Source organism: Cavia porcellus, unplaced genomic scaffold (genome assembly GCF_034190915.1).
Source record: "Cavia porcellus strain 051 isolate PalLab524CR breed Dunkin Hartley unplaced genomic scaffold, mCavPor4.1 scaffold_19, whole genome shotgun sequence".
Classification (NCBI taxonomy): Eukaryota; Metazoa; Chordata; class Mammalia; order Rodentia; family Caviidae; genus Cavia; species Cavia porcellus.
The window spans coordinates 28,320,440-28,340,894 of record NW_026947502.1 but is presented as its reverse complement, the minus strand read 5'-3'; the positions used below and the strand labels follow the sequence as shown (position 1 = coordinate 28,340,894).

At 46.2% G+C, this 20,455-nt stretch overlaps 1 long non-coding RNA gene across 1 annotated transcript; it reads right to left on the bottom strand.

The window, feature by feature from the left end:
- Positions 1-4,680: 4,680 nt before the first annotated feature.
- Positions 4,681-18,683, bottom strand: LOC106028416 (uncharacterized). Its single transcript, XR_010041116.1, has 3 exons — positions 18,544-18,683; positions 12,486-12,553; positions 4,681-10,972 (listed from the first exon to the last, which is right to left on the bottom strand). It is a non-coding gene; the product is annotated as an uncharacterized LOC106028416 (long non-coding RNA).
- Positions 18,684-20,455: the final 1,772 nt, after the last annotated feature.

Here is a 20,455-nt window from a genome sequence, read left to right as displayed (position 1 = left end):
TGCATTAGCATGGCCATTATAAAGCAACAACAGCAACAAAACAAAAACAAAAACAAAAACAAAGACAAGGGTTGCGCAGGACGTGAAGACATTGGTGGGTACATAAATGGTCTAGCAACTGTGGAAAAGCACATGGATTTCCCTCAAAAATCTAAATGTAGAACTGCCATATGGTCCAGTAGCCACTTCTGGATACACCCCAAAGGGACCAAAATGAGGATCTCAAAGAGTTATCTGCACTCCCAGGTTCACTGCATCATTACCAACAAGAGCTGAGACATGGCAACAACCTAAATGACCGTAGGTACATGAATGAAAAGACGGACTCTAATTTAGCCTTTACAAATAATGAAACCCTGTTGTTGTGACAACACGGATGATTCTGGACGTCATTATACTAAGTGAAATAAGCCAGAGACAGACACTGCTTGGGTTTAGTTACGCATGGTCTCTAAAACAGTCAAACTTATGGAGAAAAGAAAATAGAGTTGTTTGTGTCAGGGCTGGGGAAAGTAGAGAATTCCTGTTCAATAGGTGTAAAGTTACAGTTACGCAAGATAAGTACTTTCTAGACACCTGCTCTGTAACACTGCCTATAGACAACAACATCCTATCAAGGCCTTAAAAATCTTACACTTGATATTCTTGCCAATTAAAAATAAAAATGAAATGCAGAGGTAATATCTATTTATTTTCTTTTTAAAAAAAAACTTTAAAGAGAATAAAATCAAGCATAATAAAACAGAATAAAGCCAATCACAACCAACCAGTGTAAGTGACACAGGACTTCAATACGAAATCAGCAGTGGTTACCATAATACCATCTATTTAGTTTCACTTCACATTTCCATTTCTTCCTGCCATCAGCACCGCAGGTTTTGTCCAGTGTCTTCCGGGCACCACCTTCCTTCACTCTCAGGTCTTGTGATGAATGAAAGGAATCCTCCTCTCTTTCCAGCAGGGGCAATTAACCCAGGCTTAACCAATCAGAGAATGGCATCACCTGGACACGGATTGGCTCAGAGATGGACACGTGATCCAATCTGAGGTACTCAAAGTGGTTTCTGGGCATTTGCTTACGTAGTCAGGAATCTGGATTGGAATCTGCAAGGAGGTGAGCCCAGAGCTCTTCATAGCTATCTTTTACCACAGGGAAAATGCCTTTTGGAAAATGGAGCCCATTCCAAGGAAAACAGACATGACAACGAGAAATCATGTCATCTGAAAATGTACACATAGTTGAGCTTGCAGGAACTCTAATTCTGGGCTTTTTATTTGTGAAGTCTTTACCTGTGATGGTATATAAGCATGTCACTCAGAGCCACTGTTGTGGGACCATAGTGAATTATCAGCTCTGGTGGATTCTTCACTGCATTTGCCCTCAGTCAAAGACTGAACAGTGAGGAGCACAGTGCTGTCTGATTCATGTGAGTCCCCTCCGTCTGGAGACTGCTCTAGGCTTCCCCATTGAGCTACTCAAAATGCTTTTAGAAACTGCACTGCAGTCTGACACGCTCTGCTCACTCCTCCTTCCTGTCTACCTTCCTCCACAGGAGCAGCCCCGAATCAGCGTCCCTCCCTGTTCCCTCCAGCTTCCTCCTGCTAGAGTTTCAATGTGCCTCCAGAAGTCCACCATTAGAAACAATCACCCCCTGCAAGTGATGGTGGCATCTGGAGGAGGGGCCTTGGGGAGGTAATTAGGGTTGGATGAAAGCATGAGTGTGGGGTCCCATGGTAGCATTAGCGACAAAAGAAAGATGAAAGGAGAGGAAGAGGAAAAAGAAGTAGGAAGGAGAAGGGGAAAGAAAAGGAAGAGAAAAAGAGGAAGGGGAAGAAGAGAATAAAGAAAGCTGAGTTAGCATGCCTGTTCTGATACTCTCTGCCATGTTGTGACATAGCAGAAAGGTCCCCCTCAAACGCCAGTGCCATGCTCTGGGACCTCCACACCTACAAACCTGTGAGTTGAGCAAACTTCTATATGTTAGGAATCACCCAGTCTCAGGTATTTTATAATAGCAAGAGAAAACAGACTAAGGCACTTATTCACCGGCTGAAGAGAACAAATAAAAACAAGACCTTGCCACAATGCTATGTCTTTCTCTACACTACGCTTATTTCTCTGTATTTCACACACTGTTTCATAACAAGAGTAGGCAACCTCTTAAAATGAGTACCAGTTGCCTCATCAGTGCCCACTAGCTCTTCTCTTTGTGCAGATATGGATGGCATTTATGGCAGAGGCATTTGGCTTTTATAAATAGACCTCTGCTCTTCTGTTCTCAGACATTACAGAAGACGTGGTCTGCCTCTTGTCCTCTGGCTGTGGAAGACACAACATACCTTTCTTCAGACCAGTTCTCTCTTCCTTGTCCCAGCTTCCCCAGGTAAGACTTTGGTTGGTCATCTTCTGGCCACATCTTCAGCAAACACATATTTTATCCAGAGCAGACTCTAATTTCTCTTTGGTTCAGCTCTTTAACTGTCCTTTTCATGAAATGAGGATGTGAAAGCTGTAGACTTGAAGGAGCAAATTGGTTTGGTCAGCAATGATAACAAAATGGAGCAAAAGTCTGGTTTCATGGAAAACTGATGAAAACCAGATGCGTCTGTGGGGATCCTTAGCCTATCTTGGTTTTGTAAAGGAATAGTCCAGCTGCAGTGAAGCTGTGTCTACCAGATGCACAGAGATTATTACTTTTTGAATGCACATTTGATTCTAATCATCACAATGGCCGTGAATTGACTTAGCAAAGAATAAGTGCATTTAGGTTATTAGCTTAGTCAAAACAACTACATCAGGCATTAGAGTTTATTTTGAATGAATAAGAGGGGGAGAGAAGAGAAATAGGGAAGGGAAGGGAAGAGAAGGGAAGGGAAGGGAAGGGAAGGGAAGGGAAGGGAAGGGAGGGGAGGGGAGGGGAGGGGAGGGGAGGGAAGGGAAGGGAAGGGAAGGGAAGGGAAGGGAAGGGAAGGGAAGGGAAGGGAAGGGAAGGGAAGGGAAGGGAAGGGAAGGGAAGGGGTCTTATTAAGCCCAAAGATCTGAAAGTGACATCTCTACCTCCATTTTGCAGGTGAAACAGTGTCTCAGAGGGCTGAGATTGGTTATTTTTACAAACACCATGTTGGTAGAGGTGGATCCAAGTTTTGATTCATAACTGTGCAACTCCAAATCTAACGTGCTACACTCCACTGCCATAGCAGGGCTCAAGCCATTTTGCCAGTTAAGGACATGTTACGTCATCTACAGAGCCAGCTAGGAAAGGGCTGCCCATTTCTGCATTTTCTCCTGGGAGTGAAAAATATGCCAGCCACTCTGGTGTGAAGAGCTACCCCTCGCTAACTCACATTAAATCCAATTGCCATCTTGACAGTATTAAGAGGTGGGACCCTTAAGAATCCCGGAGGCCAGGAGGCCTCTGCCTGCATGACTGTGTCTGCCACTGTCCCCGAAGTGGGCTAATTATCTTGGGAGAGGGTTTCTTAGAAAAGGCAAGTCCTGCTCCCTCTTGCTGGTTCTCATTGCTCTTTCCTTGGCCTCCTCTACACGATGCCACATGAGAAGACCCTGCCACATGCAAGCCCCCTCTCTTGGGCTTCCTGGCCTCCAGCACCATAAGCCAATAGTTTCTTTTCCCACATTGCTAGGAGCCCTGGATCTTCAGATCTTCACAGCAGCCCCTGTGTACACAGGCTGGGAGGAAGGGGTTCTCTCTGGCTCAGGGATTCCCAGCCCTCACAGCCCCTCTTCACAGGCCCCCGGGACTCAGCTAGAGGAGTCTTAGATGAGCCCCAAGGACGATATTCAAAACAGACCCTGGGTGCTGGCCACTGCCCCCCCGCCCCTTCTTCTTTTCCTTTAGTCCAGAACAAAGAGCTAAAAGTCTCCCTAAATTGACTCTTAGTGGAGAACTGCTCAGGCTTGTTCCAAACAGGCCCAGGCCTGTCCGGATTCCAAGGTGGAATCAAGCTAGAATGCTTACCCTCTAATTTGATTCAGAAAATTTCATACCTGTTTTTTTCAAATGAGCTTGAGGAAAAGCCTATGAACTTGGCAGCTCCCAAACAACAGGCGAGGGCCAGGCTCCTCAGCTAGGACAGCTCTGATATGGATGGAAGAGTAACAGTTTGCAGCATGATAAGCTGAGTTATTACCTGGGGCCCAGAGGCAGGCTAAAGGGCTCCCTCTCAAGTGCCCTCAGGCTTGGCGGAAAAACCTGATCCCAGATGTATTATTAATGTCTGAGTAACGGGCTGTACTTGGCTGGGAAGTCAGCTGGACCTCTTCGTTAGACAAGGGTGCCCCCTGCTGGCAGAATGAAGACAAGCCATTTCAAAGGAGAGGCCCCGGGAACTGCTTAATAAACAGCAGTAACCCCACAGAACAAGCACCGCCCATTGCCTATACAGATTGAGTATCGCTTGTCCCTGATGCTGATGTGCTTGGGACCAACTCTTTGGATTTCAGAGTCTTTTAAAAAATTTTCGGTTATTAGTATAGTCAAAACAACCACATCATGCATTAGAGTTGATTTTGAATGAGTAAAAGGAGAGAGAAGAGAAATGGAAGGGAAGGGAAAGGAAGGGAAGGGGAGGGGAGGGAAGGGAAGGGAAGGGGAGGAGAGGGGAGGGGAGGGGAGGGGAGGGGAGGGGAGGGGAGGGAGGGGAAGGGAGGGGAGGGGAGGGAAAGCTGCATATATATATGTCCTGAGGATGGGACCCTATTCCAAGCACAAAATTCAAGTTTCATATACATCTTATACACAACCTTAAAATAATGTTATACAATATATCTAGTAACTTTGTATATGAAGCAAGTTCTGTTATGCTGAATTTGTGATGCAGTGTCATGCTGGTGCTCAGAAAGTTTTGAAGCATTTTAGGTGTTGGATTTTCAGATTAGGACTGCTAAATGCATGACGCTGATGTTGATGCAAATAGTAATAATACCTAGTAGCATTATGAAGAGGAAAAGGAAGGCTTAGCTGAGCCCCAAGGCTTTTATGGAGCACTTAGTATCAAGCACTGCACGGATATGTATGGTCTAACAGTTCTCTTAAGTCAGTACTCATATTATTGTCAGTTTCCAGGATGGCAAATAAGAGTCCAAGAGGTTAATAAACTTGTCCCATTGCAGCTGCCGTAGCCCTGTGCTCTCTAGGCTGCAGACAGGTGTTCATGACCCACCCTATTTATTCCCAGGCTAAAGCCTTGGCCAAATGCTCTGCTTTTGCCTCTGTGATGAAGGCGGCTGGCATTCTGGGGGAATTCAGGGCAGCTCTGCAGGGTAACAAGGTTTCCTAATCTACAGGGCTGTCAGATTAGCCAATAAAAAGAAGTTCAAATGCTTAAGTCAAATTGAAGTGCGTATCCTGTATGTATCTGGTTTGGAGGCCTGAGATGGAATATCATCCACTTCTTTCAAGCTGTCCATCCATACGTAAATAATTCAGCTTCTGGGTTTTAGCTGCTGCATAAAACTTGAGTCAGGTAGACCTGGGTTCAGTTAGTTCAGCAGACTGACAATGTCCTCCCAGATTCTCTTGGCTTTTGTTGTGGTTATAAGATGTTTGTTTCCCATCCCAGCACCATGTCTTCACAAAACCGTCTAAAGGCAAGAAAGAACATTTTCATCTTACAGTATTTCTCATCGTCTTGTCAGGGGCAAGGGAAGCCAAAGAAAAGAACCAAGGGCATCTGCAGCTGCAGGGGTGGTAGGAAGTCTCCACATAGAAAAAAAGTGGGAAACATTATTGATCAAAACCAAACACATCATGCTTGGATTTTGGATTTCCGAGTTACCCTAAGGACTTTGGTTATCTTTGTTAATGTGCTTAATGCTCACAAGGAACTAACAAAATAGACATCACCATCCCATTTTTACAGATGAGACAAGTAGTAAAGCTTGGAGACATTAAACAGCTTGCATAGGTTTACAGAAAAGCACACCGTAGAACAGGGATCTGAACTCAGTTCGCCAGTAGCCACCTCTATGAACCTAGCTACCATCGCTCTGCCTCTCAAAAGACAGGTAGCAGCTGGACCCACGCTTTCATTTATCTCTATCTTTTCAGTGCCAGCATAAGGCCCAGCACAGAGGAAGTCTTTGCCAGAGAGCATAATAAGCACCCTACTGGTACAAAGGGTCTACCTCACTGCGGGCACCAGATTAGTGTCAGCGATCATTATGACGCGTATTCCCACCTCTGACTGCATGGGCATGGAGATATGGCTGTTTACTCGGGAAAACACCCTACTCAATGGGGCGGAAAGAGGGAATAGGCTGTTCTTGTGCAAAGAGCTCTTGATCTGTGAGCTGGATCTTGTCCCTGAATAGTTCATTCTCGTCAGTTACTGTAACACGAGCCACTGATGACGCCATTCAGCAATTGTCACAACTAAGCAGAGGGCCATCTGGAACATGTCAGAAGGCGTTCCTCTGAGAGTTCTTAGACTTTTGGTTGCATTTCTTAACATTTTTGTTATTTACTATTTTATCCATTATTTTTATATTTATTATTCTATACTATAACCATTACTTTGTTACATTACTTAGAAGTATAATCCATATTTACTAATTTAGTTTTAATTGTTAGTATTGTTTATATGAGATAAATTTACCCTTTTAGTTTTTGTACCAGGTATCAAACTCAGGACCTTGTGCTTGCCAGACAGGTGCTTGTGCCGTTGAGCAATATTCCTGCCTTTTTAATCCACATTTACTGAATTAGAAATTGAAATTGTTAAAAGTCATATACTTACTTCAATTAACTTTTTAAGTGAATTATCTATTACTATTTTTTCAAAACAATTTAGTGGAAAAGTGGCACTGTTCTTTTGTGTGTGTGTGCGAATACCTTTACTATCTGGATTAGTAGAAGACAATTGGATTCTTATTTCTGTTTTTTATTTAATCCTTTGAGATATGAGGCACCAACGAAAAATGGTAAATGTTTGCAGTTTGTTACGGTAAAAGACACACTGCCATCAGGCTGCCTCAAAATACTTTCTTGGCTTTGAATACACTTAGCTCATCACTCTTAACAGTCTCTAAAGCAGCTCTGGAAGTCCTTTTTCATGGCTTTAGTTGTGCTATCCTGGCTCCCTTGATGTCCTGAATCAACTCAAAACATTCGCTTTTCCTTGTTGTCTGGACTTGGAGAAAGAACTAGAAAACCTGTGGCGCCAGACCCTGAGAATAAGGAGGAGAAGACACGCAGTAGTATTTGTACGAGCCTGATTTCCTTTGAGTGGTACTCAGCAGGATTCACTGCATTTTTTCTAATCACACCTTGCAAAACACTCATAAAAGAAGACTTTTGAACTTCAGAAAGTGGCAAGAATAATGGGGTAAGTACGTTGAAACAAGGCAGAATATTCTGAGGGAGATTCATGGTAATGCGTCTTTTATTGTAACAATATTTTTTATTTAAACATTTGCCATATATTTCAATTACACCTCATATATTGATTGAAGTACGTGAAGCAAACCTGTCTCACAAATTGAAAAAGTTGGAAAAAGGAGTAATTGAAATAGCCCCTTTTATGTAACTGTGCATATTCTTTGATATTACTTACACTCAAAGTTGACAAGTGGTTTCAGGTTTCAGGTTGAAATGACCCTGGAACTTGAAACCACACCATTGAGTTGTCTTCTGCTCCTTCATATGAAATTCATTGTTCTGTCTTGCATGAATCTTTCCTTGTGCATGACCGTGCCACTGTACAGTGGCCATTTGGAAAGAGTGGCTCACAGAGTCACCTGCATCTCATGAGATCACGCACAGCTCCAAATGTGGCCATAGGTCATCTTCAAAAGTCTAAAGAGGGGCTGGGGATACAGCTCAGCAGCATAAGTGCTTGCCTGGCAAGCAGAAGATCCTGAGTTCAACTCATGGAACAAAAAAAATCAATCAATCAATCAATCAATAAAAATTAAAAAACAAGGAAACCTTTAAGTTCCCCACATCTCTTATCAGAAGAGTGTTTAATTATTGGGAAATTGTCAAATTCATGGTGATAAATTCTTGCAGGATCAAATGTTCACTTGCCAGACCAAATTTTTTGTCAGTGGAAATAAATGCCGCCACTTTTGTTCCTTGAAGTGACAGGCTAACTTTATCCATTGTGAGGAAAATGCCAAATTCTCAAGTGTGAATTATTTATCAGTCATGTTTTCAAATTAAATGGTCGGCCACAAAGTAAGTGGATACCTGAACTCAAAACTTAAGTGTTTTTCCTCAATAAACTACTTTCCTTGACTGTAAAACAAAAATTCTTTATCCCTTCTTCCAAGTTTTCAGGTGTGATATCTAAAAAGTTATGCATGCAAGAGTTGACACTGAGTAAAACTAAAAAATTTCACAGCTTCCCTAAGGATATTCCTAGGTGGAACATGACTGTGTGTGTGTGTGTGTGTGTGTGTGTGTGTGTGTGAGAGAGAGAGAGAGAGAGAGAGAGAGAGAGAGAGAGAGAGACTTAAAATGGGGTTATATGCTGATTAAGCCATTATTAATTGAATATGTCAAAAATGCATTGAATACATCTAACCTGCTCAACATCCTAGCTTAACTACACAGCACACTGTGAAGTACTAGTGGTTTTCCTTGTAAGAAACAAGGTCTTTTCTATCAAATATGAACAAAAGTGTCTCCATCATAAACTCTCATTCATTCAGGTGCCCACCCCATCCTTCTTTGTTTTGAGCACTGACTTACAAAACTGCTTGTTCAGTTTAGATTCCAGGAGCACAGCTAACAGCCAAACATAACTTAACAGCAACCAAGGGCTTTCGGTGCCTCACACCCCCGTTCTCCCCTCCCTCAGCAAGCCTGCCCAGCAATCCTTCCTGCTCCTTAAATTAGCCAGCCAGGATGGACTGCAACCCTTTGAATTCAGCCAACAATTTAAGACATAGCTGCTTCCTCAGCATTAGGGAAAAATGGGACAACACCCTTTGTTCTGTGCACTCGCCACCTCATGCTTCCTACAGGAGGGAAACTCGCCTTATGGAGATCTTATGCCCCAGGTCTGAGGGCATTCTTTCTGTTGCCAGTAATTTGAGTCTGGGGTTACTTCCAAATCCTCAGATTGCTATAGGCTGCTATATACATATAGATAGTCTGAGAAAAGATCAAAATCTAAACCCATTGCTTCTACCAAATGTGTCACTTTCATACTATATAAATTTAAAATATTATAAGTTGAAACTTCATAATCAAGGACAAGCCATGTGAACACACACACAGATGCATGCGTGAACGTGCATGTTCACGTGCACACATGCTAATCCACAATGTAGGGTATGATGGTGACAAATAAAATGGCGACTACAACGATTCATTTCATCCTCCCTGGCTTCTTGCTAATGTTCCGGCAGTTTTCCCCTCTAGTGGTTCTGCACCCCCACCGCACTTATTACTGCTGTACCAGGAATGTTCTAATCCCTCTGTAATACTGCCAATGTTACCTCTTCCACAAGTGAAGCTGCATATGTAGCATTGTTCTGGGAGGACAACGGCCCAGCTAAGCAAAACTACATTACCCAGTCTGCCTTGCTTGCCATGCTGATCACATGACTAACTACTATCCCTGAAAGGTGGGCAGATACTTGTGTGCTGATCTCTGCTGAACCAGGTGTTTTTTCTTGGCTCTATCTGCCCCTTCCACCACAGGATTCAAAGGATTATAAGATCCGGAAGAAAGAGAGAGTCATAAAATAAAGGCATCCAGCCTCCTGACCTCATGGAAGGAAGTCTCCACCCAAAAAGAACCTCAGATAGTGCCGGGAGACACAGATAGAATCCCATGGGCTCTATTTGAGAATTTGAGAGTATCTTACAGTGACCAGTGCTTTTCTAACCCACATAGCCAAGGTTTAAAGGGTCACGTTGGCCACTGTGTGCAGGAGTCAGAGAAGGTCACTGTGATGTGGGGGCCCGATGAGGTGCGAGCATGACCTGAGATGGAGAGAGGTAGGCAGAGGCGAGGCGTCAAAGGGGTGTGACAGAGAGGAGTAAAGAGAGAAGGTCTTCAGGGCAGTGAAGGAAAAGGAGGTGTTCAAATCCCTTCCCTTCCCATCGCGTGGGCAGGTGTTCTCATCACCCAAGGAGTGCCAAAGCAGAATGAGAGTATCAGTCCACGTTTAGTCGAAAAGCCTAGATTTGGTTATTGGGGTGCATGGATTTCTGTTACTTAATAACTTGTAAACAGCACAACTATAATCATATCCAACAAAATGCACCATATTCCTGAGTAGCATCAACACCCAGTGTAAGTTCATTTTTCTCCATTGTCTCCAATGTCTTACAGTTGTTTTATCAGAACTGGGATCCAAACACAGGACCCAACATTACTTTCCTTTTTCTTCACATTTCTTAATTCTCTTTTAATTTATTAATGATTAAATCTCTAAACTGCTTCACTTGTTTGCTCTTTTGAAAAGGGGTCACTTTTTTCCTGGGAATTTCTCACATTATAGCTGTGACTGATTTATTTATTTATTTATTTATTTATTTATTTATTTATTTTGTCTTTTTCCTTTTTATCAGTACCAGGGATCAAACTCACGACGACTGCCTGCTTGCAAGGCAGGCGCTTATGCCGCTGAGCTAAATCCCCAGCCCCAGACTGATTTATTGACATTGCTTGAAAATTCCTCTCTCCCATGTGTATCCTTAAAACTTATTGCTGGAAGCTTGATTAAATCCCAACTATTTTGGGCAAGAATCCTTGCTAGGTCCTATTACATCCTTCTTGCTGAGATTTGCCATGTCTGGGTGCTTTTTCCCTTTGGTGATGCTACAATTGTCCACTGTGTTAAAGCATTGCATTCTGATCCATCAGGTCTAAGTTGCCACAGTGATCTGTTCCTTGTAGTCTTAGCTGTCACTGATGATCATTATTGAGCTTTGGAGGGGAAGTGGATTTTCCAGCTCTGTCGTTCCTCTTCCTCTTTTCAGCTAAAAAGAATAGCCTGGAAACAAGAGGCACAATGAGCAGGTCCATGCTGTGAGAAGTCTTTGCAAGTCCCCAATGGACATAGTTTCTCTTTTTATGATAGCCGGATCATACTGACTCAGCCTCTAAGGGCAGACCTGTGGCTGCAGAGTAGAGACAGAGTGACCATGGATGACTCCAGTTTCACCGGAAGTCAGCAGCTGGTGCACAGGTGAGCCATGGTCCCTCCAGGGGAAGTACCCTTGGGATGTGCTCCAAAGACTCTGCATTTGAGGACAGCGAAAGTCAGAAGGGAAGACGTGGGTGTTGTGAGTAATTAACTTTATCCTCAGTAAAGAAGGTAAAAGAGAAAGGGAACTTCATGGGGCTCCTAGGATGTATGGAGCTCTGTGAGTCATACTTTATTATACCTGGTTCATAGGTGAGAAAACAGAAGCTCATCAAGGAGAGGAGCTCGGCCCAAGACCCAGTTCCCATCCAGCAGCCACATCCAACTGCCACTCAATCTAACATCAGAGGCCAGGCATCGCTTACTCTTCAAGCCTTCCCCTTGAGGATGCTGCCCCCCAAACCAACCCTGCTGGGACCCTGGATGGGTAAGAGTACAGGATGCTACCCAGGAGGCTGCTGAAGCAGCTGTCATTTCTGCTGTGCACACAGAGTGGCCTGGTGAAGGTGAGTGTTCTGCAGACCAAGCAAGAAAATCTCCCCAGTTATGCCTTCTTGAAAGGTACCGATGAAATCAATCCAGACTTCTTCCCTAGCCATGTAAAAGTAAAATGAATAAAAAAAGAATGAAAATGAAATCATTTACTCTAAAGACAAAAAAATACCCAGAAACCAATTAAAACAACAGATCCAGTATCTATGATGGAAAAAGCTATACAGATCTATTAATAAGCATCAAAAAGTTTTAGAGTCCTGAATAGGGAACAGAAGAAAAATCCATTTGTGGCCAAATTCATATCTCCAATTGAAATCTCAATATTTTTTTAAAAAGGAAAAAATTCATGTGACAAATGAGAAAAATCAATACTGTGACAGTTGGGCTGTATTGTCAGCTTGGGAGTTGCCAAGAGAGGATTTGTAGAGCACACTTCTGGGTGTACCTGGATGGGTCAAGGAGGCATAACCAGGGTACTATACCTCACCCCTCTCCCCTTCCTCTTCAACACTGTAACCCTGCTCTGCTTGCTTGCTGCCATGAGCTAAGCATCTTTGCATTTCCATGTCCTTCTACCATGATGTTTTTGCCTTGAACGGACTAAGCATGGACTGAATTCCCTGAAACCATGAGTAGATCCAGTCTCTATCTCTTTAAGCTGTAGGTGTTTGGTACTGTGTTTCAGTGATAAAAAGTTGACAAATATGAATATGTTCTTGAGAAGGGAAAATACTTCAAAGCTATTATAATAAAGACAGTATGGCATCACCAAAGGAACAAGGCATAGCACATCAGACAAAAAGGTAGAATAGGACAATCAACAACAGGAGAAAGTTAATACATGACAAGATACCTAGAAACATACCTTTCACATAGAAATTTGATGTTTTAGACGGTGCCATTTCATTTCCAGGAGTAGATGGCACTATATTTCTGCAAGAAAACAAAAACTAGGTCATATTCATCACATTCAAAGATTCAAAGTGCACAAAGAACTTCAATATAAAAAAAGACAATAATGGGAGACATTTTAGGAAAATAACTTTGGAGAAGTAGCATCTTCTTAAAGAGGTCAGGAAATGTATTGCATGTAGGACAGAGGGCCAATATTTCACAGTAGAGTCACGTGCCACTTAACTGGTACATCAAAAGAACTGCACTGCTGATGGCTTCATCCATGAGTGGCATCACAGACTGTGTGGCCTCCTGTAGGTCCAGATCAGGCACTCAGGTGGCCTCTGATGCCATGAGATGTGGGAAACTTGGGATGGATGAGGCTGCTGCTAGCACCACATGGTGTGCTCTTTTACAAAAAGCACTCATAAAAGACGGATGAAATCATTAGGAGATATTGACAAATGCTTAGCATAGTAAATAATAAACTGGTTAATAGTCATTTATTATTAAATATGATGCACTGTACATAGTTAAACCTGCTATGATTTTACTGGTAGCACAGGAGGTTTGTTCATACCAGAATCAGCACAGACATCTAATGTGTTCTACTAGGACATCACAGTGGCTATGATGCCACTAGGTACCAGGAAGTTTTCAGCTTCATCCAAGCATCCTGGCATCATTGTATACATTGATATAGGAGTATTATATATGGCACATGACTCTACAGGAGAAGCTCCTGTAGATTATTAAATAAAATGCAAACAGTGTAATCTAAAAATGAGCCAAAGGTATACGAAGGTAAACTCAAATCATTCACCATCGGGAAAATGCAAGATAAAACACAACACAGTATCATTTCCACCACTAGATTTGCAAGTCTCAAAAAATCCATTTCTGATGTGGGAAAGTAGATTTCCTCATCCACTCGTGTGGGAGTGTTAACTGCCACAACTATTTTAGAAAGCATTTCTGGACATTTATAACATAGTTTCATAAACACTTCTCTTTTAGTCTTGAAATATTGCTTTGGAAAATCTATCATGTAGATTTAAAAATAGAAGTATGAAGGGTGCTATTTCATCACTAAATGTGAAAAAAATAAAGGAGGAAATGAGTCCTTCATTCCTGGGTTGGGTGACACCATAAAGGTGGTCCCTCCAAAGGACAGTCACACACTTGGAACATAAGCTTGGGCTGCAGAGAAACGTGAGATATCATCTTTATTACTTCTCAAACAAAACAAACAGAAACTTCTCCAATCGATATGAATATATGTGTGAGCACAAAAAAATACTTAGAAGGCTTACCCCTGAGCATGGTCAGATCTAAAGACTCAGAAGGACCAAGCATAGTGACTTCCCCAGAGCGTCCCACCTGGAGCCAGCAGAGGCTGGCACCCTGAAGCTGACTGTGGGTGTCTTTCTGCAGCTCTACACTTAGTGGTCTCACACTGGCTCTTTGGAATTGGCCACAGTGGTAATGTTTACACCAGGGAAGTGGGCAAATACTGCACATCAGGGTTCCGGCCCAGAAAGTGGCTGAACAGTGTTCACCAGCATGTGGCTGCCACAAGGACTGAAAACAGTGTTCCAGGAAAAGCCTCTGTCCCCAGAGGCCCACGAATACCTTTCTTCTCCTGCAGTAGGAAGTGTGTGCACAAACATTAATTAGTGAGCACAAGGGAGTCCCATGAGTCTCTGGCTTCTCACAGGAAATCTTCCCCTCGTGGAAGAATATTCTGTCTGCATAGCCCGAGAAGCGCAGTAGGGGTTACGCACCACTGGAGGGCAGTGTTACCACAGGCAAGGCATCTGCACGCCTAGGAATGGCTGGGCCAGAGCTCCCAGCCCACCAGCAATGGGCCCATCCCAGGGCTCTTCCGGGGGGACCTGGAACACTCTCTTGGGAAATAGAAGTGAAGAACAGGAAGAACACAAACTTCAAACCCAAAAGAGCTTTGATTTCAGGACGGAGAATAACAATAATAGACCTTGGCATGCTCCATTTTAGGCCAAGCGGGTCCACTACTTACAGTTGTTTCCCTGTCTGTATAACGGTACCAGCTTCGTGAGCTTTTGTTGTGACTCGGTGACAAAATACATAGAGCTCAGAGCGTGCCTGGCAAATGGTGAGCTCTCAGCAACACTGCTGGTATTGTTATTATAGACTGCACAGGATTACGGTGTCATCCCCTTCGTGGGAGGCCCTCTCTTTAAGGCTAAACTCTCATTTCCATTTAACAGAGATAGTTCAAGGGCTGAGCATGGTGTGACACGCTAAGAAGGCTGAGGAAGGTGGATCTCGAGTTTGAAGCCAGCCTGGAGTGAGCTTATCTCAAAAATATATATAAATAGATGATAGGTAGATAGATAGATAGATAGATAGATAGATAGATGATAGATCACAAGAAAGTAGATAGATGATAGATAGATGGATAGATAGATAGATAGATGATAGATAGGTAGATAGATACATAGATAGCAAGCCCTGAAGGACACAGAAGGAAAGTGACTGTCTCAAACTACCCAGTGAATCAGGGAACAAGCTGGGACTTTAATCTTGGGCCAAGTGATGTTACCAGCCTGTCCTCCTTCATTCAGCCCAGCAGTGACACTGAAGTGACAGGTGTGGTTCCGGTGCGGGGTGGGGGTGGGTCTGGCCTGCCCCTCCCCCACACCGCCTGCCTCTGAGTGGGCTGGGATGGCTCTAACCTAAGTCTCCCTCCACTCTCTGAGCTGCTGCTGCAGATTCCCTGTTGCTACCTCCAGTTCTTGGAGACTCTGGTGGCACACAGACTGCAGGATCCTTCACACAAACAAACAGCTCATTGATCTCAGAATCAGCTCGTGTTTAGCACATGACAAATGAATGCTAGATCCTGGGTGGCAGTGTCTGAGTGCACCCCACACTTTGCCCTGAGGGCTTCAGACTGGGAAGCAAGGGTGGATGGAACCTCAGTTTCCTCCCCTGGGCCAAGCCTAAGTACCGCGATGGGGCTGCCGAGAGGGGAGACAAGGCAATTTTCTAATGTGCCCCCCTACAAGCGCTTCCTTACACTGGCCAGAGGTGCAGGGCCCCCACTGGCAGGAGGTGCCCACCTTAGTCCTGCATAACAGGCGTAGCTGCCTGTCATCGTGTAGCAGCTCAGCGTGATAGGCACTGGTGAGTCCATCTCTGAACAGCCTGTGCTGTGTCCAGCAGCAGCAGGACATAAGGAGGGGACACCTGTAGCCTTACCCAGTCTTAAGAGGTCATCACATTTGAGCAAAGCTTTGGATGTCTTCAGCTGTCCACCCAGACAGAGGTGGCCAGCTCAGGAGCTCACAGTTGCCAGCTCGCCCCTTTCTGAGCCTGGCCTTCCCACCTCTAAGTGGGGGACAGGACAGTGGCAGCCCCTACATCACAGTACCGAAAAGTGAGCTTCTGCACTCTCCCGGCTGCCTGGAGCTGAGGGCAGACAGGGGACAGTCCCCGTGACACTGTGATGCTGGCACTGCGTCTCTTCTGTGTCTGCACACAGAAACTGGGTGTGGCCGAGGTCTGCAGTGTGTTAGCCACTCCTCACTTTGCACCTTCCGCTCCCTCCCTCTAGCACGCCCTTCTGCTTATCACAAGCTGGCTCCTAAACCCCCATAGTCCTTGCCAACGGCCACCACGATGAGGGTCACCTTACTCATAGTACCCTGTCCCCTCACTTCCAGCTGACTCTGTAGCCTGGTGGCTGGCTTGTTATTTAGTGCTCAGAATCCCACGCCAGGCTTGCAAGTTTTTCTTTACTGTCTCCCCGCGTCCACATGGAAGCTCCAGGAAGGCAGACGCCCACTCGCCCACTCTCATTTTCCTGTAAGTCCCCAGTCATTAGCCCTCTGCGTGCTGTGACTGGCGGTCACTCGGTAACTGCATCCTGAGGAGATGGATGAAGAAGCACAGCACTGGGTGAACAAGTCAACAGGGAATAAATGAAAGATTTCCCATTAGTTCCCTAAAACACTGGTGCAGCATCAAAGGATTTTGGTCAAATAACCATATGTCCTGACTTTTTCTTCAGATCCAAGTTCCCCCCAAAATACTCTGATAGACACACTGAACCCTTGTTCTGTTCTTGTGAGTGGAGTTGGCTTGAGGAATTTTGACCTGGAAGATCTGATCAGCTGCTTAGAAATGGTACTCAGAGGGATTCTGTCCCCCTCTGAATGCAGCTTTACAGAAGGAAAAGTGCGCAGCCCTGACCTGGCTCAGATTCCAGATCTTTCTCCAATCTTCCTGCCGATTTCCTATCTTAGCCTCAGTTTCCTCAAGTGTAATGGGTATAATCCCAGCACAAGGAGCGGGTTGGCGTGAAGTTTAACAGGCTCAGGGTCCTTTACAGCATCTCCTAATCTTGCTGGGTATAACAGAGGCTCAGTACTGTGGGATACCTGGTAGCTATCAGTCTCCCTCCCTACACTGGTGCCCCAACCATGCTGCTCCTGCTCCCTCCCATTTCCTTTCTGGGGAGCTCAGGTGGAAATCACTTGCCCAGGGTTAGTGCTAACACCACGAAGCTGAAGCTGGGTTTATCTCAGATCCCTGACTCTGAGCCCAGAACTCACCCACTGCCGCCCACTGAGTGCTGGCATGTAAAAGACGGTCTGGAGGTGCTTTCCTCTGGTATGTACTGGTGTGGAAGGGAGGCGCTGCAGCCCAAGCCAGTGCCAAGCTGTATGGAATCTGCCAAAGCTGTCACAGCCACAGAGCCAGGCCCATAGTAGAGTCTGCCACGTGCCAGGACTTTTGGCCCAAGATTATTTCATGAGCCTCTATTATAGCTTCTTCACCAGAGGAGAAACTGAGTCTCAGATGGGGTAATCACTCACCCAAAGTCACATGTGGCTTGCAGATGCTAGGACCTGGATTTGAATCTGTGTTCTCCTGGAACATTCTCCTCGCCTTCCCCACTGCTTAGAATGCTCTAGCTGACCACAGGCCTCTTGCTTGGCTCAGCTCCTGAGATGTCAAAAAGCTAAGGACGAGGAATGAGTGGGAAAGTGGACAGTGTGGGGACCACAGAACTCATGCACTATCAAAAGTGAGCTCTGCTGGGTCAGAAAGTGGACCTACGGCATATTTTCCAGACGATATGGAAATCCAAGCATTCATGGGAAATCACACTTTGGATGTTACTTTATTTATTTAAAGTTTTGTTTGTTTATGATCTTTTTGACACAGAATCTCACTATGCAGTTCAGGCTGCCCTTGAACTTAATTGTAACCCAGGCTGGTTTTGAACTTGAGGTGATTCTCCTGCCTCAGTTTTGCCTCTAGAGTGCTGGGATTATAGGTATGGGTCACCTATAATCCCTGCACCTACTTTGAATATTTGCAGGTGGTTATTTGCTCCTCAAGGCACTACCTATAGTTTAGTCACTACGTCACATAAAGGCTGGCAGGGGGAAATACTAGAATAGCCCTTCCTTCCTTCCTTCCTTCCTTCCTTCCTTCCTTCCTTCCTTCCTGGGAGGTCTGTAATATTTCCTATGGCACTCCTAATGAACCAATTTTCTCTTCATCTTTTCTCTTGTATTTCTTCCCTCTCTTTCTTATCTTCCTTCACCCTCTTCCTTTTCATTCTCTCCCTCCATCCCTCCACCCCGTTTGGTGGCACATTAAACAATGGCTTCAGGTGAGTGTGGAGGGGAGAGCGGATGTGCCATCAGAAAGGAGATAATGAGCATGAATTCACCTCCAGCCTGCTGGAGCTGACGAACCCTCATTCACCGGAGTCCTGCTGGGGAGGAAGGTGTTATTTGCTTTGGACTAGTGTTAGTGTTTGGAAGTGTAGGGGAGGCTGCAGGGCACTCCAAAGGACCGAAAGGTGTTCTTTTGTTCTCAGAGCGGGCTGCGGCCGGCTGCAGAGGAGGCCAGGGGAGGTGAAGGCAACCGAACGCCAGGAGGGGAGCAGGAGCAGAGGCCTGGGGTCACCGCGGCGCGCGCAGCCTGGCGCCTGCTCCCCTCCCCCGGCTCCCTCACTGCGCTCCACTCACCGAAGGGCTGTGCTGGTGGATTTCGTTCACGGTGCCCGCACAGGGCCGGGGGGAGGCAGCCTCCGTCCGCCGGTGGCGGAGCTGGTGTGTGCGCCTGTGCTGCAGCCTGAGCAGGCCGCGGCGGGCGCCGGTAACCCGGTCAATCCCGGCACCGCGGGGCTCCTGGCTTCCCTTTTGCACCTGGGGACACTGAGACTGAGAGGAGCGCCAGCCGCCCCGCCCTGCGCCCCGGCACCGCTCCCGCAAACCCGGAGCTCCAGCGCTGGAGCCCGCCAGAGCGAGAACGGCTCCCCGAACAAAGCAGCCGCTGAGCGGCGCTCGGCCACCAGGGGGCAGCGCCGCCCGCCTGCCGCCCGCCTTTGTGCGGTGGAGCCTGGCCCGCGCCGGCGCCCCCGCCCCAGACCTGCGAGCTGTGCGCCCTAGCACCCCGCGGGCGCCAGGCCTCTCTCCAGAGATGGCCTTCGCCCCCGCTTGGCAGGAGAGATTTCCTTTATCCTTCAGGTCGAGCGTGCAGCTCTTCCCACGGAGCCCTCCTCCGTCCTCTGCACACCCGGGTTCGCGGAGCCTTGGCCGGCGCCGGGCGCCCAGGCCCAGCCCCAGCCCACCGCCCCTGCATGGGCCCCCAGCTCCGCTTGCAAGCGCCCTCCTACGCCAAGTGCAGCGCAGAGGTGGAGTCAAGCACCTCCGAGCTGTCCAGCTGTTGCCTAGAAGCTGATAGAAATCTGGAGGCTTCCTGGGCCACTCTGAGTTAGGAGAGAGGCCAGGGCTTGGGTCGGCCTGGTGGGAGCCACATGTGGCTGGGAAGATCTATCTATGGGTCTTTCTCGACCCGCTGGACAACCATTCTGTGTCACCCCAGAGGTGCCCTAGGATCCACTCCCCTTCCTGCATGGCATTTCATCTGGCCTGGGGAGCCCTTTACACTCAGCTACTCGGAAGTCAGATATTCCTCAGCAGGGCCAGGCTCCCAGCCTAGGCCAGCTCTCTCCAGCGGCTGCTGCAAACCCAGCCTGCTCATCACCAGCCCCTTTGAGGGAGCCCAAGGATGCCTTGGCGCTGTGCACTGAGCCTTACTGTCTACTTAGAAACGCCTTGTGCAGGTCCCTCATTTCACCCTCTAGTGGCCCTGCAAGGCAGAGAGCAGCAGGGGCCCTTCTCCAGCTGAGCAGACAGTGACCCAGAGCCACATGGGAGCGGCCACACAAACTCAGCCACCTCTGGGCTGCCTTCCAGGGCCGCACCCTCCTCCTACAGCCTGTGGTCCCTCTCCTTGTCCCCTGGCCTTGCCCACCGGTGGTGAAGTCTCCTCTGCTCTCTCCTGCAGCCTCCCACCCTGTTTGTCCTGGGTGAGGCATGGATCCTCCCTGGCTGTGCTCCTGCAGCCACGGATGGATGGAAGCTATTTGAAAAAAAAAAATACATCTGTGCTGAACCCTTACAGATTTTGTTCTTGTCGTTATTCACTAAACAATGCACTTAATTACCATTTCCATAGCATTAGATACCGTCAGTAATCCGGAGATGATTGTAAGTACAGGAGGATGTGTGTAAGTTCTATGCAAATACTGTGCCATTACATAAGGAACTTGAGCATCCATGGGTTTTGATATTTGCAGAAGTCCTAGAACAAAGCCCCAGCATATTAAAGGATGACTGTACACACTTCATGCACTCTTACTGCTTGACCCTTCTCAACTCTAAGCTCCAGATAGGCCAGAACCAGGTTACTTTGTTCATCCTCCTTTTCTCCACCTACAGCCCTTTGCCTGCTACATAGCAGGTATTCAGTAAAATATGTCAGATGAATGAAATTTCAACACACTCTCAGGGAGTCATCCTTGTCCTATCCCAATATTTCCCAGAGGGATGGAGGCTTAAGTGAGAGCTCAGTATTAGAAGGACTGAACATTTC